This window comes from Oryctolagus cuniculus, chromosome 3 (assembly GCF_051225735.1).
Source record: "Oryctolagus cuniculus isolate XC-2025 breed Fujian yellow rabbit chromosome 3, ASM5122573v1, whole genome shotgun sequence".
Lineage (NCBI taxonomy): Eukaryota > Metazoa > Chordata > Mammalia > Lagomorpha > Leporidae > Oryctolagus > Oryctolagus cuniculus.
In genome coordinates this window covers 182,563,659-182,587,465 of record NC_142869.1, presented here as the reverse complement: position 1 = coordinate 182,587,465, position 23,807 = coordinate 182,563,659, and the positions used below count along the sequence as shown (strand labels likewise).

The 23,807-nt window shown below is 49.2% G+C and overlaps 1 long non-coding RNA gene across 1 annotated transcript; it reads left to right on the top strand.

The window, feature by feature from the left end:
• Positions 1-10: 10 nt before the first annotated feature.
• On the top strand, positions 11-22,605 carry LOC149127643 (uncharacterized). The gene is made up of 3 exons (XR_016231134.1): positions 11-143; positions 1,329-1,488; positions 19,718-22,605. It is a non-coding gene; the product is annotated as an uncharacterized LOC149127643 (long non-coding RNA).
• Positions 22,606-23,807: the final 1,202 nt, after the last annotated feature.

Here is a 23,807-nt window from a genome sequence, read left to right as displayed (position 1 = left end):
TACCCGACGCCGGCCACGGGGAGCAATAGAGAAGCGGAAGCGCGCGGCTAGAGCGGAGCCCCGGTGAGGGGCCCGGAAGTGCCCGGCCGCTCTCTGGGAGGGCTCGCCGGGAGACTAGCGCCTCCGCCCGTGCGGAGGACCAGGTAGGGCGGGCCGGCGTCCCAGCGGGTCCTCCAGGGTTCGCAGGCTTGGCTTTGCTGGGAACTTTCCAGAACCGCCTCCGCAAGCTCGGAGGCGACAGCCTTGCGTCGGCCGAGCGGCGGGAGGGTGACCCCCCCTCCCCATGCCCGTTTCCTGTGCCTTTCCGTTCGGGGAGTGCGTTCTTAGTGTGGGCGCCGGAGTCTGAGCCGCCGCCCACCTGCCCACCCCTGCCCGCGCTGGGCGGGCGTCTGCCTCGCGCAGTCCTTCTCTGCGCGCTCCGCCGCCGCCAGCCCGGCCCAGGCCCCGCGCGCGGGTCTGAGCGTTGGCTGGGGTGCGGGCGGGCCGGCGGGAGCGGTGCACCTGCGCGCGCGGGCCGAGTCCTGTCCGTTCTCACTGCACGGTCTGCCCGGCCCGCGGCCCCGCGCGCGTGTCTGAGCGGTGGCTACAGCTCTCCTGAGCGCTGGGGTGCGGGCGGGGTGCGGGAGCGGTGCACCCGCGCGCGTGTCTGAGCGGTGGCTGGGGTGCGGGCGGGCGGCGGGAGCGGTGCACCTGCGCGCGTGGGCCGAGTCCTCTCCGTCCTCACTGCGCGCTCCGCCCGGCCCAGGCCCTGCGCGCGTGTCTGAGCGGTGGCTGCAGCTCTCCTGAGCGCTGGGGTGCGGGAGCGGTGCACCCGCGCGCGTGGGCCGAGTCCTCTCCGTCCTCACTGCGCGCTCCGCCCGGCCCAGGCCCCGCGCGCGTGTCTGAGCGGTGGCTGCAGCTCTCCTGAGCGCTGGGGTGCGGGAGCGGTGCACCCGCGCGCGTGTCTGAGCGGTGGCTGGGGTGCGGGCGGGCGGCGGGAGCGGTGCACCTGCGCGCGTGGGCCGAGTCCTGTCTGTCCTCACTGCGCGCTCCGCCCGGCCCAGGCCCCGCGCGCGTGTCTGAGCGGTGGCTGAGGCGCTGGGGTGCGGGCGGGCGGCGGGAGCGGTGCACCTGCGCGCGTCCCCGCGCCCTCTGCTCCCTGCAGACGAGGGCTGGGTGGCCGTGGGAACGCGGACGTCTGTGCTGTGGGTTTACGCACGGGGAGAGGGACAGGGTCTGGTGGTGTCTTCCACCCCTCGCTGACGTATCCGCTGTTACGGGCACAGCCTCGCCGGGAGTGAGTCCCAAGTCCCCGCACACTGAACAGCCGCTCTGATGTTCCTCCACAGGACGAGGCTTGTCCGGAAAGAAAGCCGGAGCAGCGGAGGTCGGTGTACTGCCGGCTGTAAGAGCTCGGGTCGCACGCGCTGTGTCTGTGAACCTGTGCACGTCCACACTGCAGGGACCTGCAGGCGCCACGCGCAGTTCTAAGTTTGGTTCGTGTTATCGGTAAGCGTTACACTGCGTGGTGGCATCTCCGACACCGTCCACCGCCCCTGTGGTTGGGTTGCCAGGGCGAGTTAGGAGCGGAAGAGAGGCGTCGCCTGGGTGCAGGGCGGTGGCTGCCCTGTGGGACTGCAGGCTCCTGCCTCTGCCCGGAGAGCTGGGCGCTCCGCTGGCCTGGGCTCCTGGCTGAGTCCTGGCGGCAGGCCCGTGTGTGACCAGAGGAGCCACAGCCCGTGTGCCCAGTCACACAGCTCTGGCGTTTGCCGCTGCTGGATGCCCTAGCCCATCTTGTCTGATACACGCACTCTATCAGATTCTATCATGAATATTCCATGTTCATCTAATTTCATACTTGATCATGTTTCAGTAGTTTCTGCCTCTTTTTATAAAAGTAAAATTATCCTTTAGTTGCTTCACTGATTGATTTTTTAACTTTTAACAAATAAAACAAATGTAAATAAATAAAATAATAATAATAAAGCAAAAATAAATAAAAATAAAACAAATATAAATTTCCAAAGTACAGCTTATGGATTACAGTGCCCCTCCCCCCATAACTTCCCTCCCACCTGCAACCCTCCCATCTCCCTCTCCCTCTCCCATCCTATTCACATCAAGATTCATTTTCAATTATCTTTATATACAGAAGATCAATTTAGCATATGTTAAGTAAAGCTTTCAACAGTTTGCACCCACACAGAAACGCAAAGTGTAAAATACTGTTTGAGTACTGGTTGTAGCATTAATTCACATTGAACAACACATTAAGGACAGATTCTACATGAGGAGTAAGTGCACAGTGACTCCTGTTGTTGACTTAACAATTTGACACTCTTGTTTATGGCGTCAGTGATCTCCCTAGGCTCTTGTCATGAGTTGCCACGGCTGTGGAAGCCTTTTGAGTTTGCCGACTCTGATCATATTTAGACAAGGTCATAGTTAAAGTAGAAGTTCTCTCCTCTCTTCAGAGAAAGGTACCTCCTTCTTTGATGGCCCATTCTTTCCGCTGGAATCTCACTCACAGAGACCTTTTATTTAGGTCTTTTTTAGTGTGTGTGTGTGCCAGTGTCTTGTCTTTCCAGGCCTGAAATACTCTCATGGGCTGACTGATTTGTAATAACATGTAGTTAGGATTACTTGAAAGCAGAGAGAGAGAGAGAGAGGGAGTCTCCCATCTTCGTATTCACTCCCTACATGCCACTACAGGCCAGGCTGAGGCCAAGATCCTGGAGCCCAGTCCAAGCCTCCCGCGTGGGCAGCAGGGCCCCAGCTGTCACCGACTGCATGGCAGGGTGTGCATTGCAGGCAGCTGCGTTCCAGGTGTCTGATCTGGGACATCAGTGTCCCGAGCAGTATCTTCACCATGTTCAGACACTCGCCCCAATAGCATATACTTTTGTTCTTTATTAAGTACATATGGCATACTTTTTTATTTTTTAAAATGATTTTATTTATTTATTTGAGAGGTGGAGTTACAGACAGTGAGAGGGAGAGACAGAGAGAAAGGTCTTCCTTCCATTGGTTCATTCCCCAAATGGCCACAATGGCCAGAGCTGCGCTGATCTGAAGCCAGGAGCCAGGTGCTTCTCCTGGTCTCCCGTGCAGGTGCAGGGCCCAAGCACTTGGGCCATCCTCCACTGCCTTCCCGGGCCACAGCAGAGAGCTGGCCTGGAAGAGGAGCAACCGGGACTAGAACCTGGCGCCCATATGGGATGCTGGTGCTGCAGGCAGAGGATTAACCAAGTGAGCCACAGTCCCGGCCCAGTTTGTGTGTGTTTTTTTAAGATTTATTTATTTGACAGGCAGAGTTAGAGAGATGCACAGAGAGAGGTCTTCCATGCTCTGGCTCACTCCGCAGATGGCCATGTGGCCAGAGCTGCGCCGATCTGAAGCCAGGAGCCAGGTGCTTCTCCTGGTCTCCCATGGGGTGCAGGGCCCAAGCACTTGGGCCATCCTCCACTGCACTCCCTGGCCACAGCAGAGAGCTGGCCTGGAGGAGGAGCAGCTGGGACTAGAACCGGTGTCCATGTAGGATGCCGGTGCCGCAGGTAGAGGATTAACCTATTGCGCCATCGCGCCGGCCCCATAGGGCATACTTTTAAAAAAGATTTATTTGTTTATTTGACAGAGTGACAGAGAAAGAAATCTTCATCTGCTGGTTACTCCCCAAATGGTCACAACAGCTGGGGCTGGGCCAGGCTGGAGCCAGGAGCCAGGAGCTGCATCTGGGTCTCCCCTGTGAGTGCAGGGGTCCCAGCACTTGGCCCACCTTCTGCTTTCCCAGGCCATTAGCAGGGAGCCGGATTGAAGTGCATCAGCCAGAGGTCTCAAACTGGAGTTCCAATACAGGGTGCTGGCATCGCAAGTGGTGGCTTAATCTCCTGAGCCACAAAGCTGGCCCCAAATATATGGGAAACATTTGATGATGAGTTCTAAAAATTTATTACAGCTATTCCAGAATTTTTATATTGTTTTTCATAGTTGTTCCTAGAGGCTGAAAGTGAAAGTTGAATAAGCATATAGACATACTTATTGAAGGAATTCTATATCTTTTGTCTAATTCGTAAATAAGATTTATTTTAGGGGCAAATTATGTTTTATTATTAAGAATTAAGTAATAGACATGTACGTTTATTGTTGGTTTTATGGCTTATTATAAAAAATACATCAACTTATCCTCTTATTTTAACATCATTTCAATCTTGTCTACTTTCAGTGGTTGAGCTTGGGGTGCTGAGGCACAGGAGTACCTGAAGTCAAGCTCTAGCTTGGGGTGCTGAGGCACAGGAGTACCTGAGGTCAAGCTCTAGCTTGGGGTACTGAGGCACAGTGGAGTACATGAGGTCAAGCTCTAGCTTGGGGTGTGAGGCACAGGAGTACCTGAGGTCAAGCTCTAGCTTGGGGTGCTGCGGCACAGTGGAGTACCTGAGGTCAAGCTCTAGCTTGGGATGTGAGGCACAGGAGTACCTGAGGTCAAGCTCTAGCCTGGGGTACTGAGGCACAGTGGAGTACATGAGGTCAAGCTCTAGCTTGGGGTGTGAGGCACAGGAGTACCTGAGGTCAAGCTCTAGCTTGGGGTGCTGAGGCACAGGAGTACCTGAGGTCAAGCTCTAACTTGGGGTGCTGAGGCACAGTGGAGTACCTGAGGTCAAGCTCTAGCCTGGGGTGCTGAGGCACAGGAGTACCTGAGGTCAGGCTCTAGCTTGGGGTGCTGAGGCACAGGAGTACCTGAGGTCAGGCTCTAGCTTGGGGTGCTGAGGCACAGTGGAGTACCTGAGGTCACGCTCTAGCTTGGGGTGCTGAGGCACAGTGGAGTACCTGAGGTCAAGCTCTAGCTTGGGGTGCTGAGGCACAGGAGTACCTGAGGTCAAGCTCTAGCTTGGGGTGCTGAGGCACAGTGGAGTACCTGAGGTCAGGCATAGGTTGGGGTGCTGAGGCACAGTGGAGTACCTGAGGTCAAGCTCTAGCTTGGGGTGCTGAGGCACAGTGGAGTACCTGAGGTCAAGCTCTAGCTTGGGGTGCTGAGGCACAGGAGTACCTGAGGTCAAGCTCTAGCTTGGGGTGCTGAGGCACAGTGGAGTACCTGAGGTCAAGCTCTAGCTTGGGATGTGAGGCACAGGAGTACCTGAGGTCAAGCTCTAGCTTGGGTACTGAGGCACAGTGGAGTACCTGAGGTCAAGCTCTAGCTTGGGGTGCTGAGGCACAGGAGTACATGAGGTCAAGCTCTAGCTTGGGGTGCTGAGGCACAGGAGTACCTGAGGTCAAGCTCTAGCTTGGGGTGCTGAGGCACAGGAGTACCTGAGGTCAAGCTCTAGCTTGGGGTGCTGAGGCACAGAAGTACCTGAGGTCTAGCTCTAGCTTGGGATGTGAGGCACAGGAGTACCTGAGGTCAAGCTCTAGCTTGGGGTGCTGAGGCACAGGAGTACCTGAGGTCAGGCTCTAGCTTGGGGTGCTGAGGCACAGGAGTACCTGAGGTCAAGCTCTAGCTTGGGGTGCTGAGGCACAGTGGAGTACCTGAGGTCAAGCTCTAGCTTGGGGTGCTGAGGCACAGGAGTACCTGAGGTCAGGCTCTAGCTTGGGGTGCTGAGGCACAGGAGTACCTGAGGTCAAGCTCTAGCTTGGGGTGCTGAGGCACAGTGGAGTACCTGAGGTCAAGCTCTAGCTTGGGGTGCTGAGGCACAGGGGTACCTGAGGTCAGGCTCTAGCTTGGGGTGTGAGGCACAGTGGAGTACCTGAGGTCAGGCTCTAACTAGGGTGCTGAGGTACAGGAGTACCTGAGGTCAAGCTCTAGCTTGGGGTGCTGAGGCACAGTGGAGTACCTGAGGTCAAGCTCTAGCTTGGGGTGCTGAGGCACAGTGGAGTACCTGAGGTCAAGCTCTAGCTTGGGGTGCTGAGGTACAGGAGTACCTGAGGTCAGGCTCTAGCTTGGGGTGCTGAGGCACAGTGGAGTACCTGAGGTCAGGCTCTAGCTTGGGGTACTGAGGCACAGTGGAGTACCTGAGGTCAAGCTCTAGCCTGGGGTGCTGAGGCACAGTGGAGTACTGAGGTCAAGCTCTAGCTTGGGGTGCTGAGGCACAGTGGAGTACCTGAGGTCAAGCTCTAGCTTGGGGTACTGAGGCACAGTGGAGTACCTGAGGTCAAGCTCTAGCCTGGGGTGCTGAGGCACAGTGGAGTACTGAGGTCAAGCTCTAGCTTGGGGTGCTGAGGCACAGTGGAGTACCTGAGGTCAGGCTCTAGCTTGGGGTGCTGAGGCACAGGAGTACCTGAGGTCAAGCTCTAGCTTGGGGTGCTGAGGCACAGTGGAGTACCTGAGGTCAAGCTCTAGCTTGGGGTGCTGAGGCACAGGAGTACCTGAGGTCAAGCTCTAGCTTGGGGTGCTGAGGCACAGTGGAGTACCTGAGGTCAAGCTCTAGCTTGGGATGTGAGGCACAGGAGTACCTGAGGTCAAGCTCTAGCTTGGGGTGCTGAGGCACAGTGGAGTACCTGAGGTCAAGCTCTAGCTTGGGGTGCTGAGGCACAGGAGTACCTGAGGTCAGGCTCTAGCTAGGGTGCTGAGGCACAGGAGTACCTGAGGTCAAGCTCTAGCTTGGGGTGCTGAGGCACAGTGGAGTACCTGAGGTCAAGCTCTAGCTTGGGGTGCTGCGGCACAGTGGAGTACCTGAGGTCAAGCTCTAGCTTGGGGTGCTGAGGCACAGTGGAGTACCTGAGGTCAAGCTCTAGCTTGGGGTGCTGAGGCACAGTGGAGTACCTGAGGTCAAGCTCTAGCTTGGGATGTGAGGCACAGGAGTACCTGAGGTCAAGCTCTAGCTTGGGATGTGAGACACAGTGAGTACCTGAGGTCAAGCTCTAGCTTGGGGTGCTGAGGCACAGGAGTACCTGAGGTCAAGCTCTAACTTGGGGTGCTGAGGCACAGTGGAGTACCTGAGGTCAAGTTCTAGCTTGGGGTGCTGAGGCACAGGAGTACCTGAGGTCAAGCTCTAGCTTGGGGTACTGAGGCACAGTGGAGTACATGAGGTCAAGCTCTAGCTTGGGGTGCTGAGGCACAGTGGAGTACCTGAGGTCAAGCTCTAGCTTGGGGTGCTCAGGCACAGTGGAGGTCAAGCTCTAGCTTGGGGTGCTGAGGCACAGTGGAGTACCTGAGGTCAAGCTCTAACCTGGGGTGCTGAGGCACAGGAGTACCTGAGGTCAGGCTCTAGCTTGGGGTGTGAGGCACAGTGGAGTACCTGAGGTCAGGCTCTAGCTAGGGTGCTGAGGCACAGGAGTACCTGAGGTCAAGCTCTAGCCTGGGGTTGCTGAGGCACAGTGGAGTACCTGAGGTCAGGCTCTAGCTTGGGGTTGCTGAGGCACAGTGGAGTACCTGAGGTCAGGCTCTAGCTTGGGGTACTGAGGCACAGTGGAGTACCTGAGGTCAAGCTCTAGCTTGGGGTGCTGAGGCACAGTGGAGTACCTAAGGTCAAGCTCTAGCTTGGGGTGCTGAGGTACAGGAGTACCTGAGGTCAAGCTCTAGCTTGGGGTGCTGAGGCACAGTGGAGTACCTGATGTCAGGCTCTAGCGTGGGGTGTGAGGCACAGTGGAGTACCTGAGGTCAAGCTCTAGCCTGGGGTGCTGAGGCACAGTGGAGTACTGAGGTCAAGCTCTAGCTTGGGGTGCTGAGGCACAGTGGAGTACCTGAGGTCAGGCTCTAGCTTGGGGTGCTGAGGCACAGTGGAGTACCTGAGGTCAAGCTCTAGCTTGGGGTGCTGAGGCACAGTGGAGTACCTGAGGTCAGGCTCTAGCTTGGGATGTGAGGCACAGGAGTACCTGAGGTCAAGCTCTAGCTTGGGGTGCTGAGGCACAGTGGAGTACCTGAGGTCAAGCTCTAGCTTGGGATGTGAGGCACAGGAGTACCTGAGGTCAAGCTCTAGCTTGGGGTGCTGAGGCACAGTGGAGTACCTGAGGTCAAGCTCTAGCTTGGGGTGCTGAGGCACAGGAGTACCTGAGGTCAGGCTCTAGCTTGGGGTGCTGAGGCACAGTGGAGTACCTGAGGTCAAGCTCTAGCTTGGGGTGCTGAGGCACAGTGGAGTACCTGAGGTCAAGCTCTAGCTTGGGGTGCTGAGGTACAGGAGTACCTGAGGTCAAGCTCTAGCTTGGGGTGCTGAGGCACAGGAGTACCTGAGGTCAAGCTCTAGCTTGGGGTGCTGAGGCACAGGAGTACCTGAGGTCAAGCTCTAGCTTGGGGTGCTGAGGCACAGTGGAGTACCTGAGGTCAAGCTCTAGCTTGGGATGTGAGGCACAGGAGTACCTGAGGTCAAGCTCTAGCTTGGGTACTGAGGCACAGTGGAGTACATGAGGTCAAGCTCTAGCTTGGGGTGCTGAGGCACAGGAGTACCTGAGGTCAAGCTCTAGCTTGGGGTGCTGAGGCACAGTGGAGTACCTGAGGTCAAGCTCTAGCTTGGGGTGCTGAGGCACAGTGGAGTACCTGAGGTCAAGCTCTAGCTTGGGGTACTGAGGCACAGTGGAGTACCTGAGGTCAAGCTCTAGCTTGGGGTGCTGAGGCACAGTGGAGTACCTGAGGTCAAGCTCTAGCTTGGGGTGCTGAGGCACAGTGGAGTACCTGAGGTCAGGCTCTAGCTTGGGGTGCTGAGGCACAGTGGAGTACCTGAGGTCAAGCTCTAGCTTGGGGTGCTGAGGCACAGTGGAGTACCTGAGGTCAAGCTCGAGCTTGGGGTGCTGAGGCACAGGAGTACCTGAGGTCAAGCTCTAGCTTGGTGTGCTGAGGCACAGGAGTACCTGAGGTCAGGCTCTAGCTAGGGTGCTGAGGCACAGGAGTACCTGAGGTCAAGCTCTAGCTTGGGGTGCTGAGGCACAGTGGAGTACCTGAGGTCAAGCTCGAGCTTGGGGTGCTGAGGCACAGGAGTACCTGAGGTCAAGCTCTAGCTTGGGGTGCTGAGGCACAGTGGAGTACTGAGGTCAGGCTCTAGCTAGGGTGCTGAGGCACAGTCGATTACCTGAGGGCAAGCTCTGCTCTGCTCCCGTCCAGCTCCTCTGATGCACCTGGGAGGCAGAGAGGATGGCCAAGTCCTTGGGCCCCAGTACGCACGTGGGAACCTCGGTGGAGCTCCTGGCTCCTGGCTTGGCCTCGCCCATTCCTGGCTCTGCAGGCATTTGGAGCATCAGCCGGTAGATGGAAGTTCTCTCTCTCTCTCCCTTTCTCACTGTCACTGTGCCTTTCAAACAGACAAGCAAATAGAGAAACAAAATTGAGCTTTTGAGATGAATTTTGATAATTTATTTCCCAATTTAAAAAACTCAAAAAATAGGGGCCAATGCTGTGGCATAGTAGGTAAAGCTGCTGCCTGTGGTGCCAGCATTCCATATGGGTGCCAGTTCAAGTCCCAGCTGCTCCACTTCCGATCGAGCTCTCTGCTGTGGCCTGGGAGGGCAGTGTAGGATGGCCCAAGTCCTTGGCCCTGCACTCATGTGGGAGACCTGGAAGCAGCTCCTGGCTCCTGGCTTCAGATTGGGCCAGCTCGGGCCACTGTGGCCTTTGGGGAGTGAACCAGAGGGTGGAAAACTTCTCTCTCTGCCTCTGCCTCTCTGTAACTCTACTTTTCAAATAGGTAAATAAATCTTTAAAAAACTCAAAAAATATATTTTAAGATTTATTTATTTTTAAAAAGATTTATTTATTTATTTGAAAGACACAGTTATGCAGACACATACACACATACACACACAGACACAGACACAGACACAGATACAGACACAGAAGTTTTCCATCCTCTGGTTCACTCTCCAAATGGCTGTGATGGCTGGAGCTGGGCCAGCCTGAAGCCAGGAGCCAGGAGCTTCTTCTGGGCCTCCCATGTGGGTGCAGGGGCCCAAGAGCTTGGGCCATCTTCTGTAGCTTTCCCAGGCATTCTAGCAGGGAGCTGGATTGGAAGTGGAGCAGCCGGGACTCGAACCAGTGCCCATACGGGATGCTGGCGCTGCAGGTGGCAGCTTTACCTTCTATGTTACAATGCCAACCCCAAAATATGTAGTCTAATACATTTATTTTAGTTGAAGTTTGGTTCTGGCTTTTTCTCAGTGAATTTGATCTAGGTGATTGGGTTTGATGATCAGGATTGACTTTGCTAATTGTATTATGTGACCAAAAGAATATTTTCTATAAATTGAACAAACTGTATCTGCAGCTCTATAGTTTGGCAAAAATATATAAAGTGGTGAGAGCAAAGTATTTTGTCCAAACTAGGTGGAATCAAAATTAACAATGCTTCCGTTTTACTGACTTGCCAAGGGTTACTTCAGGTGAAATAAGGTACTTCTAAATGAAGACAACAAATACAATTTCTGCAAATCTTAATAATACCTTTTAAGTACATTTTCCTCAGACATTGTGAAAGTGAATGACTATAATGGATGGATAATGAATTAAGAGTCAAATTGAAAGCAATTTTGCATCTTCAGAAAGATCTAAGGAGCTAGTTAAGTTGTCAGCTGGTAGATCATCACATATATTTCTGTGATAGATTCCTATGTAATTTTTGGCATATACTTTGTAAGGAGTTCAAGAACTGGATGATACTGTCTTACGCTGTATCCATGTGTTTGTGGATGAAGCTTGAGGACATGTGATGTGAAATCAGTCACAGAAAGACAAACACTGCGTGATTGCCCTTAACGCGAGGTGTTTAAACTAGTCAAACTTTTGTAAATGGACAGTACAGGGACGGATCCCAGGGGTTGGAGAGAAGGGGAGGGGGTTGTTGTCCCATGAATGTAGAATTTTGGTCTTGCACAATGAAAAGGTTCTATGGTAAATTTCATGTTTCTCGCTACAATGAAGAAAGTGGGTGATCTGCATACCAGGCCTTATCCCAGGTTCCTGTTCACTCAGGTGAGCACACGTTCTCTGGCTTACATCTGTTTACATGAAGGAAGAGAATTGACGCTGTCTCGTTCAAGCACTAAATAGTAGTCAGACCCGGCTGGGTGAACTCAGCGGAGTTGAGCGTGTATCACAAGGTTTATGAGCATTCAACAAAATTCATGATATTTTTAAGTCATTTCGATCATTGTATACAAAAGAATTGTAATGAGAACTCAGAGGAAAAGATGTTTTAACACATCCTTTTAATTACAGAAGATTAACAAATTAAAATCCAACTTGTATGATTTCAAAATAGCTTGTTATAACTAAAAGATATTTTTGTAAGCTGCATGTCAACCATAAAGCAAGAGTCAAAGGAATCAAAGAACACTACTAGAGGAAAATCAGTTCACCACAAAGGAAGATTGTCAGAGAGGGAGAAGGAAATAAAGGAACTACAGTTAAACCAGAAACCAGTATCAAAATGGCAGTACTAAGACCTTAGAAATCAGTACTTACCTTAAATGTAAATGGGTTAACTCCTCCAATTATCCAAGCAGATACAGCAGCAAGAACCAGCTCTGTGCTCGTACAGGAAAATCACATAGACTGAAAGTGAGTGGATGGGCTGAATATTCCATGCAGTGGCCCCAAAAGAAAGCAGACGTAGCTGCACTTCTATCAGATAAAAAATACTTTAAATTAAAAGTAATGAAAATAGATAAAAAAGGTCGTTCTGTAAGGAGAAAAGGTTTGATCCAGAAGGAGGAAATAACAATTAAATGTATATGCACCCAATATCAGAGCACTCGAATACATAAAGCAAATACTAATATTTAAAGGGAGAGATAGACTAATGTAATAATAGGGGGCTTTAACTCCCTGCTTTCAGAAGTGGACAGAAAATCAACACAGCAGCACAGAATGAAGGTCTTCCCTAGGTCGACTGGACCTGACTTACCTCCATAACGTTCTGTCCGTGACAGCACATGGAGCATTCTCTAGGATAGATCACACTGTAGGTCACAAAAGAAATCTCAAAGAATTTAAAAGCATGCAAATCAACACATGTGATGTGACACATCAGCACATTGACAAAGATCATTTGATCATCTCAGTAGCTGCAGAAAAGGCATTTGATAAAATCCAGCATGCCTTATCACTAACATCTCTGAACAAATTAGGTACAGAAGGGATGCACTTTAGTATAATGAAGGCCTTACATGACAGGTTAGCAGCTAACGTCATACTGAATGACAAAAGTCAACACTTTCTAAATCTGGAACAAGATGAAGGTGCCCACTTTCTCCACTTTATTCAGCATTGTACTAGAAGTGCTAGCTAGCACTATTAGGCAAAAGAAACAAAGTCCATCCAAGTTGGAAAGAAGGAAGTCAAATTTTAATTGTTTGCAGATGGCATGACTGATGGAAAACCCCAAAGAGCCACCAAAAAGCTGTAGAACTAGTAAACGGGCAGGTGCTGTGGCACAGCTGGTTGAGCTGCTGCCCGGGCTGCCTGCATCCGGTACTGGAGTGCCTGGAAGTGAGTGCTGCCTCTGCTTCCCACCCAGCTTCTTGGTTATGCACACCCTGGCAGGCTCAAGTCTCTGCTTCCCATGTGGGACCTGCCCCTGACTTTGACCTGGCCGGCCCTGGTTGTCATGGCCATCTGGGGAGTAAACCAACGGATGGAAGATTCTCTCTCTTCTCCCTCTCTCTGTTCATTCACACACTCTCTCTCTCATTCTGCCTTTCTTTTTAAAAAAAATTTAATTTTATTTTTAACTTCTATTTAATAAATAAAAATTTCCAAAGTACAGCCCTTGGATTTCAGTGGCTTCCCCCCCCCCCCATAACTTCCCTCTCACTCACACCCCTCCCATCTCCCGCTGCCTCTTCCATTCCATTCACATCAAGATTCATTTTCAATTATCTTTATATACAGAAGATCAATTTAGTATATATTAAGTAAAGATTTCAACAGTTTGCACCCACACAGAAACAAAAAGTGTAAAGTACTGTTTGAGTACTAGTTATAGCATTAACTCACATTGAATAACACAATAAGACAGAGATCCTACATGAGGAGTAAGCACACAGTGACTCCTGCTGTTGGCTTAACAAATTGACACTCTTGTTTATGGCGTCAGTAATCTCCCTAGGCGCTAGTCATGAGTTGCCATGGCTGTGGAAGCCTTTTGAGTTTGCCATCTCTGATCTTATTTAGACAAGGTCCTAGTCAAAGTGGAAGTTCTCTCCTCCCTTCAGAGAAAGGTACCTCCTCCTTCGATGGCCCATCCTTTCCATTGGGATCTCACTCACAGAGATCTTTCATTTAGGTCATTTTTTTTGTGTGTGTGTGTGCCAGAGTGTCTTGTCTTTCCAGGCCTAAAATACTCTCCTGGGCTTTCAGCCAGATCCTAATGCCTTAAGGGCTGATTCTGAGGCCAGAGTGCTGTTTAGGACATCTGCCATTCTATGGGTCTGCTGTGTATCTTGCTTCCCATGTTGGATCGTTCTCTCCCTTTTTTATTCTATCAGCTAGTATTTGCAGACACTAGTCTTGTTTATGTGATCCCTTTGACTCTTAGTCCTATCATTATGATCAATTGTGAACTGAAATTGATCACTTGGACTAGTGAGATAGCATTGGTACATGCCACCTTGATGGGATTGAATTGGAATCCCCTGTCTGCCTTTCAAATAAATATAAATCAGGTGAAAAAAAAAACCAAATTAGTGGAGTTTCAGGCTATCGTGTTAATGTGCAAAACCAATAGTGTTGTTACACGCCGATACCAAATTATCCAAAAAAGAAACCAAGAAAGCAATCCTATTTCCTATGGCTAAGATAAAATTAAACAGAGTACCTAGGAAAAAAAAATAAATAAATGGAAAGACTTCTGCATTGAAAACTATCCATCATTGATGAAAGAATTGAAGAGGACACAAAGATATGGGAAAACATGCTGTGTTCAAGGACTGGAACAATCAATATCACATCACTAAAATATCCTATTGTGACTTACACAGTCAGTGCAGTCTCTACCAAAATACCAATGACACTTCTTACAGAACTAGAAAAACACTACCAAAATCTGTGTGGAACTACAAAAGACCCCAAATAGAGCAATCTTGAGCAAAAGAAACAAAGCAGGAGGCACTGACTTTAAAACACATTACATAGAGCTGGCGCTGTGCCGTAGTGGCTAAGCCTGCGCTTGCTGCACCTGAATCCCGTATGGGCACCAGTTCAAGTCTCAGCTGCTCCACTTCTGATCCAGCTCTCTGCTGTGGCCTGGGAAAGCAGTAGAAGATGGCCCAAGTGCTTGGGCTCCTGCACCTGCTTGGGAGACCTGGAAGAAGCTCCTGGCTCCTGGCTTTGGATCAGCACAGCTCCGGCCATTGCAGCCATCTGGGGGAGTGACCCAGCCATGGAAGACTTCTCTCTCTCTCTGCCTCTGCCTCTCTGTAACTCTGCCTTTCAAATAAATAAATAATATAAAAGATTACAAAACCCACAGTATTTAAAACAGCATGATATTGGCATAGAGCAATGGAACAGCAGACACACGTTCACAACCTGTTGGTCTTTGACAGACGCCGAGGCTCTGCTGCTGACACGCATTGGGAAAGGACAGCTTTTACTGAATGAAATTGGGAACGTTGGATACCTATAGGCCAAAGAAGGAAACTAGAACCCTGTCTTTCACCGTCGATACAAAGATCAACGCAAAATGGATTAAAGACCTAAATGTAAGACCTGAAGCCGAAACTCAGGAAGAAAACATAAGGGAAACACTTCAGGACATGGGAATTGGCTGGATATTTTTGGATCAGACCCCAAAAGCACAGAAAATAAAAGCAAACGTAGACAAAGTGAACTTCATTAAACTAAAGGACTTCTGCACAGCAAAAGAAGAACCCAACAGAGTGGAGACAACCTACAGGATGGAAGAAGATATTTGAGTCAAAGACTAACACATTCTGGCAGGGGTGTGGAGAAAGGAGGTCCTTGCCCCTGTTGCTGGGAGTGTAACTTAGTGCACCGTTGTAGCAGGCGGCATGGAGGGTCCACAGGAGGCTGGCAGTGGCAACACTGCATGGTCCAGCGTCCCCTCCTGGATGCGTAACCAAGGGAAGTGAAATCCCACGCCCCACGCTTACTGCAGCACCGTTCACAGCAGCCAGGAAGTGGAAACCACCCAAGTGTCTGTTCACTGATGGATGGCGAAAGAAATACTGAACACGTGCACAATGGGATACTCAGTGATAGAGTGGTCATTCACAAAGACATGGCTGGGACTGGAGCTATTATGAGAAGTGAAATCGGGATGGTCAGTGATAGAGTGGGCATTTACAAAGACATGGCTGGGACTGGAGCTATTATGAGAAGTGGAATAACCCACAGCGAGACATGTGCTGCTGATTGCACGCGCATGTGGAGGCTGAAGATACTTCATCTCATGGAAGTTAAACGTATGATGGCGGTGCGGGGCCAGGGCTGTAGTGGAGTTCACATCCCCACTCTCTGTCTTTCAGATTGCGTGTTGTCTGTTAGTCGGTCTACACATTCATCCGCCCTTCTTTGTCACTGTACCAGTTATGCTTTCGAGTCATCCAGTTCTTTTTTCAGATATGTTTTTCAATCCTGAAGTTAAGATTGTTTCTTTGTTATTGTTTTTGTTATTTTGGTGGTGATTTCTATATTTCTATTCACTTAAGGAGTATTTGTCTCCTGAAACTGCTTCAAGTCCATTCGATATTGCCAAAGTCTGAGTCACCTTGAAGTTGTGGTTTCTTGATTTCCAGTTCCCTTGGAAGTTGTTCACAGTTTCTCAGTTCCTTCTAGATTGAGTCATTTTGGATTTAACCTGAACAAATTGAATATTATGTTGTGAGTGTCTCAAACCTATTGAAAGTCACTGAATACTGTTGATTTTTGTTGGTTGGTTTCGGCAGGTAGTAACTGTGGTTACGTTCACACAGTTCTGTACCAAAGATCTAAATGTAAGAGCTAAAACTATAAAATTCTATGAGAAACACATATGAACATTACTGTGACATTGGGTTAGGCACAAAGTCCCCACAAATTATAAAATAAAACTTTTGACAAAATGTACTTCATCAAAATTTAAAACTTCTGATCTCAGAAATACACTGTTGACAAAATGAGGAGGGGCTGGCCCTGTGGAGCAGTGGGTTAGAGCCATGGCCTACAGGGCCAGCATCCCTTATGGGCACCGGTTTGAGACCCGGGTACTCCACTTCCCATCCAGCTCTCTGCTATGGCCTGGGAAAGCAGTAGAAGATGGCCCAAGTCCTTTGGCCCCTACACCCATATGGAACACCTGGAAGAAGCTCCTGGCTCCTGGCTTCTGATTCAGCCTGGCCCAGCCCTGGTCATTATGGTCATTTGGGGAGTGAACCAGCAAATGGAGGATCTCTCTCTCTCAGTCTCTCCTCTTTTTCTCTAACTCTGTTTTTCAAATAAATGTGTCCTTAAAAAAAGGAAAATGAAGAGACTAGCCTAGTGGGAGAATGTATTTGACAAACATGTGCTTGATAAAGAACTTGTATGCAGAACATGTAAAGAACTCTTACAACTCAAAAAGAAGACAAATGACCCAATTAAAACATTAGAAAAATTGTGAACAGATACTTCACCAACGAAGACATACAGATGGGAAATAGGCACTTGCAGAGATCCTTAATATCACAGGTTATCAGGGACACACAAGTTAAAGCCAACATCCGGAGCAGAACGCCTAAGATTAAAACAGACAATACCAAGCACTATTGTGGATGCAGAGCCTACAGGGCTGGAAAATGGCACAGCTGCTTTGGAAAATGATTTTCAGATTATTATTAAATTAAGACACCTACCAAGAGGCCCTAATTCGGGACTGGCATTGTGGTTCAGAGGTTAAAGCCATCACCGGTGATACCGGCATCCCATATGGGTTCCGTTTATGTCCTGGCTGCTCTACTTCTGATTCAGCTCCCTGCTCATGGCCTGAGAAAAACAGAGGAAGATGGCCCAAGTGATTGGGTTCCTGCCACCTGTGTGGGAGACCTGGATGAAGCTTTTGGCTCTTGGCTTTGGCCTGGCCCAGCTCTGGCCATTGTGGCCACCTGAGAGGTGAAACAGTGGATGGAAGGTCTCTGTCTCTCCCTCTCTCTCTGTAACTCTGACTTTCAGATAAATAAGTCTTAAAAAAAAAGATGCCTAATTCAAATCTATCCAATGGAAATGAAAAATATATTTATGGAAAGAATGGTTTATAGCAATTCTATTCCTAATGGTCCAAATTGACATTGTGATTTCTCGGCTTTCTTTTCATTCAGAGTAACCCTAACTGAAAAACAAAAATCCCAAATGCTCATCAGCTGGCAAATAGATGAACACGCTATGGTACCTGTGCACGATGGGGTACTTCTAAGTGTCATAAGAAATGAGCAGCTGGTCCATACAACCGCATGAGCAGATCTCACAAGCGCCATGCTAAGGGATTCAGGTAGACACAACGGGTGGTGTGTGTGTGTCTGCCTACACGACACCCGGGAAGGCAGTAGTTGTCGGGCCTGGGAACCACGTGGATGGATCAGCGGTCGTCAGTCCCTGGTGGTGGAGCGTGGGGGATTGAGCACAAAGGAGCACTGAACTTTGTGGGTAATGGAAATGTTTTCAGTTATGTTAGTGATAACACAATTGTGTACGTTTGCCGAAACACGTCAAACCGTACGCTTACAAAGGCTGATTTCGTGGTATAAATTATACCTCAGTAAAGCTGAATCTAAAAAAAGAGGTGTTTATGGCTTTTTGAATGAGTACTTGCTTTGCTTTTCCCTTTGTAAACTTTCAATTCTGTTTTGTAAAAATGATGCAGACATGGCTGGGGCTCTGTCACTCTACCTCCACTCCCACCTCCCCCGTCCGATAGAACCGTTGTTCTGAGACGGGTGTGGACCGTTCCAGATGCACACTTCCACTCTCAGGACATGTGTAAGTATCCATAAACAGTAAACATACAGCTATTTATTGTTTAAAAATTACATAGATGGTGTAATTCTGTGTATCTTTTGTAGTTTGCTTTAATCGCTTGAAATTGTGTTTTTGAGATTCATCCATGTTACTATACACAGATCTAATTCATCATTTTAACTTAGGGCATTCCCCTGTGTGAAACATTGCAGTCATTTAACCATTTTTGTACTGTGGGACAGCTGTATCCATTTTTCCTCTTTTTCTATCAGAAACAGCATTCAGTGAACATTGTCTACAAGTCACCGTTAGCCCATGTCCAGGGGTCTCTCTAGGTGAAGGAAGGACCTAGAAGTGTCATTTCTGGTTTGCAGGGTGTGACTTTCAACCTTACTGGGGATGATGAAACTGGCCTTGAAAATGACGACCAGTTTGTGTCCCACCAGCAATGGTTAACTGTCCCCGTGTCCCCATCCCCATATTTAATTTGAGCAGATTTGTCAGTCTTGGGAAGAAGCCACACCTGCTCTGCGTCTTCTGGCTGAGTGTCAGCTTGTGCGTCGTTTGTCTCGTCATCGTCCCCTCCTGCTTCCCACCCAGGCTTCTTCTTCTGTGTGATGCATCTCGGTGAACACCAGCTATCCCAGACGCTCAGCTCGGCGCTGGGTGTCGTCCCCGAGCTCAAGTCACTCCCTCCCCACCTCCATCCGCCAGGCTCCTTGCCTTTGTTATCACTCCCTCAGAGTTACCCTTAAGGGTAAAGCTAAAATCTTGCCATGGTACTACAAATCCCACTAAGCTGGGTGGTACTAATGCCATCTTAACCTGTTAAAGTGATCATATTAAGTATGGATTTGATCATATAGATAGGATTAAGTGTCAAGGGGATCATATAAATAAGACCAAGTGTCTGCTAATAACAACAGAGAGAATTAAAAGGAGAGACTGATCCAACATGGGAAGCAGGCCACACAGCAGACTCATAGAATGACAAATGCCCTAAATAGCACTCTGGCCTCAGAATCAGCCCTTAAGGCATTCAAACCTGGCTGAAAAGCCCATGAGAGCATTTCAGGCATGGAAAGCCAAGACACTGTGGCAAAAAGTGATCTATATGAAGAATCTTTTTGAGCAATGTTCCAGTGGAAAGAATGGGCCATCAAAGAAAGAGGTACCTTTCTCTGAAGGGAGGAGAGAACTTCTGCTTTGATTATGGCCTTATCTAAATAAGGTCAGAGTCTGTGAACCTAAGAGGCTTCCATAGCCTTGGCAGCTCGTGACAAGAGCCTTAGGTGATCACTGATGTCAAAAATAAGAGTGTCAATTGTTAAATCAACAACAGGAGTCCCTGTACACTTGCTCCCCATGTAGGACCTCTGTCCTTAATGTGCTGTACTATGAGAATTAACGGTAAAAATGGTCTTCAAACAATACTTTATACTTTGTGTGTCTGTGTGGGTGCAAACTGTTGAAGTCTTAGTATAGAGTTGGTCTTCTGTATATAAAGATAATTAAAAATGAATCTTAGTGAAGAATGAGATGGGAGAGGGAGTGGGAGGTGGGATGGGAGTGGGTATGGGAGGGTGGGTATGGGCGGGAAGAAACACTATATTCCTAAAGCTGAACCTATGAAGTTTGTATTCATTAAATATAAGCTTTCTTAAAGAAAGAGATATTGACTCAATAAGTAGGGGGAGGACTACAATGCGTCCCCCCGCCCACTTTCGGTTGTCATCAAGCCTCGGCCCCTCCTGGGTCATACGTTGCCCTTCCCTCAACTTTATTTTGGAACAAACCCTGGGCGTTGTGTAAATTCTTCTATGGATATTCCAGAAAACAAGCACATGTCTTAAAGATTTGGCCTCTTTTTTTGTTTATGTAAAACGAAACAAGGAAGAAACCAAGATGCTTTTCAGTACATGAGTAAGTAAACTGTGTGCATCCGGCAATGCGACGTCGTTCATCACGGATGAGGAAGAGCTGGAGAGCGAAGAGGAGACGTGGAGGAAGCTGGACTGCGGATGAGCAGCTGCGAGAAGACCCTCTGAAGATTCCAACTCTGCGTCAGTCTGAAGAGGCAGAGCTATGGGGAGGGCACAAAGATCGATGTCGCCAGGGCTTCGAGGGGACGAAATGGTGGGGAGGGGGAGCACAGGGATTGTACGGTGTCATGACGGTGGACACGTCGTCATACATTCGTGCACGTCCACAGAGTGTACAACACCAGCAGGGAGGCCTAATGTACCCTGTGGACCTGGGTGAGAGTGCTGGGTCAGTGTAGGGTCAGTCGTAGCCAGTGGGCCACTCTGAGGGATGTCGCTAGTGGGGAGGCAATCTGGGAGTAGGGGTATGAGGGAAATCTCTCTAACTTCTGTGAACCTGGAGCTGCTCTAAGAAGTAATGTCTACTAAAAATTGTAAGTGTTATCTTAGAAAAATATACCCCCAGCTTGTTGGGTACCTTACAATGAGGTGTTAGTTTTCATGGAATTTTAGCCCGAGGACTGACCGTGGCCTTTCTAACCCCAAGCACAAACTCAGATTGTAGAACTTATAATTTTGAAAGAACACAAAGTTACCTGGTAATGTCAGAGGAGAAGGATCTAGACTAGGATGTTGGTGTCATAGAGATAACTGGAAAGTATGCTCCCACCAGGGTCTGGGAATCTTACTATTTAGAGCACTTGGGTAGGTGGCAGTGCCCTGGAAATGGACACAGCCTAGCACATTCATGGGACGTTTAGAAAGGTTCTTGTTTAAGGGGAGTGATGCTAGGGCCTGTGCCGTAGCTCAGTAGGCTAATCCTCCGCCTTGCAGCACCGGCACACCGGGTTCTAGTCCCAGTTGGGGCACCGGATTCTGTCCCGGTTGCCCCTCTTCCAGGCCAGCTCTCTGCTGTGGCCCGGGAGTGCAGTGGAGGATGGCCCAAGTGCTTGGGCCCTGCACCCCATGGGAGACCAGGAGAAGCACCTGGCTCCTGCCTTAGGATCAGCGCGGTGCGCCGGCCTCAGCGTGCCGGCCGTGGCGGCCATTGGAGGGTGAACCAACGGCAAAGGAAGACCTTTCTCTCTGTGTCTCTCTCTCACTGTCTACTCTGCCTGTCAAAAAATAAAAAAAAAAAGGGGGGGGGGAGTGATGGGGTGTGTAAATTGGGTATGTAAATGATGTAGTATGCAAATTGGGTTAGGCTGACTCCTCCTCTCACCTTGGCCTTCGGTAGCTCACTGTTGTATCCCATGACCATGGGATTCTCTGAACCCAGGAGAGGCATATTTTCATCTGTTCCTGGAGGGCAGCTTGTTATCAGACAAAATAGGTCATTGGAATCAGATGGAACTAGGTCTGAATCCTGTCTCCCCTACCAGAACCCTTTGATACTCTAGTCTTTTTCATCACCAATAAAACAGGTTGGAAAGGCTGCCTAGCAGAAAGTAAGTGTAGTAGGTGAACCGCATGGCGCGTGTTTGCCCAGAGTCAGTCCTTTCAAGTTCAGTTGAACCTGCCCTCGTAGGAGTTACTTGAACCTTAAACTCTCTGGACTTGGTCAACAGAAATTCCATAAATTAAACTGTTTCTGGCATTTCTGACCAAAAGATCAGACCCTTGGGTTGTCTGCTTTTAAATTGTTCCTTGTATTTCTTGATTTCTGAATCCCAAAAGTCCCTTACGGTTTCTAGTTTATCCATAGTGCAGCCCAGGGTGGCGTGGAGCTGTGTCTTTGGTAACATTGCATGCTGGAAATCCTTTGAACTGTCTACTGATGGCGTTAGCGTTCTGAAAACTCTGCTTTTCTATTTCGTTATACTGTCCCTGGCCCATTTTGAGTTCTTAATTGACTCATAATAATTTGGACATTATATGTAATTTTCCATGGGGAGTTAGAGTTACCAGGATGAGAGGAAAAGGTTTGAAGAATTTGGAAATCTCAAAGGAATGAGCCGTTTGCTTCCCAAATGTGTCTGCAGTTAGCTCTGTCAGTGACTAGAGTGACACTTGTTTGGAGCCTTCGAGTATCCCTCTACTCTTCATTTTCAGAGTGATGATACCAGTATCTGTGGTCAGCACCCACTGGGTGGAGTCTGATAAGTAGTCATGCGATTTATCAGTGATAATAGTGTGATAATGCGTGCTCGACAATGTCAGGGAGAGTGGAGAATGCCGCGGTTAACAAACAAGAGTTTCGGGACCAGATAGCTGGAAGTTGAAGCCACACTTCACTCACCCAGTACCCATGTGACATTGGGAAAATCACTTATTTAAGATTTACTCTCTTCATCTGTAGAATGACGATAATAACAGCATCTACTTCATAGGGCTGCTAGAGGATTAAATGAAATAATTTCTGATGTTCAATGTGCTATAAAAATCTCCACGTCATAATGGAGGTTAACGCACTGCAGCTTGTGTGAAAGCCGTAGCAGAACAGGCGCTCAGTGATGTCAGAAGCTGCTGATTAATTGTCTCCTCTCCCTTCCAACCCTTCGCTCTCCATCAGCTGAACAACAAAGATGAAAATCGGACGACAAAGTGGGGCAGGTCCTGGGTTCTGGAGTCGGGCTCTGTGGGTCCTGGTCCCCTTCTCATGTGGTCATGCTCTTTGTGTAACCTTAGGCAAGCTGCTTGACTTCTCTGTGCCTCAGTTTCCTTGTCTATAAAGGAGAGACAGTGATAAATCTTACATTACAGGGTTATTATCAAGATTAAATGGATTGGTGCTAGTAATAGCCTCTACACACAGTGCGCATAAATATTAAATAAAAGGTACTTTCTTTTAGTTGCAAATTCGAGGTACAGGTGGTCCTCATATGTAGTCCTGTGTGATGGGCGTTCCCATCATTAGGCTGGCTGAGCCATGTGCTAACTGTGACAAAGAGAGCTGGAAGTTCGGAGAAGAGAAACATGGAGACTGAATAGGTATGGTTTCATAATTACTATTCACTCGACACTTACTACATGTCATTTACCAATTTAAATACTTCACACAAGTCAGCTCATTGAATTCTACCACAATCCTTTGAGGTAGGAGCTGTTAGCGTGATTATCTTCTGGATGAGGGAGTGAAGCCGTGAGACTGTGTCGCTTGCCTGAGGTCAGAGAAGAGCTGAGGTTTAATCTCTGAGTCTGACTTCCTGGCCCTCGCGTCACCATCGTGCCCCACGGGCCTTGTGAGATGGGCAGAATGGTGCGCCATGGATCCTGGGCGTAGGCTGCTGGTTCTGCACACTGTTAGCCTTGGACCCCTGTGAGGCGGGGTGGACTTCAAGTGTACCCCGGGTTGAGTTTCCCTGGGTGAGGCGAGGATGTTGAGAACATGGCATCGGTCACCTACGTATTGTAATGAGAACTCAACAGTTTCCAGAGCTGAAGCTTTCTCCTAGAACCAGTTTCACTTTTATTCCAAGATGTGTTTAAGAGGACAAAAATGAACATCTAATAAATGTGGGCACTCCTGAATCCTGCTAGTTACACAGGAATAAACACATTGACAAATAAATTTGGAAGTGGTACAGGCTGGCTCAGGCACCAGCATTGTGGCATAGCGGGTGAAGCTGCTGCCTCCCATACGGGCCCAGTTCAAGTCTGAGACTCTCCACTTCTGATCCAGCTCCCTGCTGCTGGCCTGGGAAAACAGCAGAAGATGACCCAGATTCTTGGGCCCCTGCTACCCAAGTGGGAGACCTGGATGAAGCTCCTGCCTCCTGACTCTGGCCTGGCTCAGCCCTGGCTGTTGCAGCCACTTGGGGAGTGAACCAGAGGATAGATGATCTCTCTGTCTTTCCCTCTACCTCCATAATTCTGATTTTCAAATAAGTAAATAAGTAAAAAGAAAAAAAAAAAAAGGCTGGGAGCCAGTGCTGTGGCATAGTTGGTAAAGCTGCCAACTGCAGCACCAGCATCCCATGTGGACGCGGGTTCATGTCCTGGCTGCTCCACTTCCAATCCAGCTCCCTGCTAATGCACCTAGGAAAGCAACGGAGGATGGC